The 779-nt window shown below is 44.2% G+C and overlaps 1 protein-coding gene across 1 annotated transcript in view; it reads left to right on the forward strand.

Moving 5' to 3' along the window:
• The window catches only part of LOC106874520 (neuronal acetylcholine receptor subunit alpha-5), a 45083-nt gene that overhangs the window by 26523 nt on the left and 17781 nt on the right, over positions 1–779 (forward strand). The window lies entirely within an intron of this gene.

A 779-nucleotide genomic window follows, 5' to 3' on the forward strand; every position in this document is an offset into this window, starting at 1 on the left:
GAACGAAAACACCTAAAGCTCCACGAGGCTCCGGCAGGGGATGGTGGCGAACCCTGCTGTACTCTTCCACCACAACTTTCTCTCACTCTTACTTCCTGTTTCTGTTATACCTGTAATTCAAAGGGTCAGCCTTGTCACACTGTGTCACGCTGAATATCCCCGAGAACTACGTTAAGGGTACACGTGTCTGTGGAGTGCTCAGCCACTTGCACGTTAATTTCACGAGCAGGTTGTTCCGTTGATCGGATCAACTGGAACCCTCGGCGTCGTAAGCGACGGAGTGCCAACAAGTATTGGATTGAGACAGCTGCGTGTGTAGCAATAGCACTGAGCTGCTCTCCATTGTGAATTTCACCTGAGCCGTGCAGAAGGCAAAAACTGAAACCTTAGATTTCCAATCTCTCACGACAATCCAACTATCGACATTCTGAGAAAAATATAAACAATAGTGCCTAAAATTAGCAAGAATCCAAAAGTGTCTTCGTGAGATATCAGTAATTTCGAACTCCGTGAGAAGTGAGAAATTTAAGAATCAAGGATTTCACTACCTAACGGAGAGTATAGAAAGGTGAAGATGCTGTTAACCTGGCAGTCTGCATTTGAATAAATAAACTGTGGATGCTGCTGTAAAATGCTTGAAGTATCAGAGCATTGTAGTGATTCAGTGTCTGTTTCAGTCAAGATTGGAAACTTGTCAATATAGCCTCTTTGAGTATAAAAAGTGACTCGCGTTCTCTCTCTCTCTCTCTCTCTCTCTCTCTCTCTCTCTCTCTCTCTCT

Source organism: Octopus bimaculoides, chromosome 1 (genome assembly GCF_001194135.2).
Source record: "Octopus bimaculoides isolate UCB-OBI-ISO-001 chromosome 1, ASM119413v2, whole genome shotgun sequence".
In the NCBI taxonomy this organism is placed as follows: Eukaryota; Metazoa; Mollusca; class Cephalopoda; order Octopoda; family Octopodidae; genus Octopus; species Octopus bimaculoides.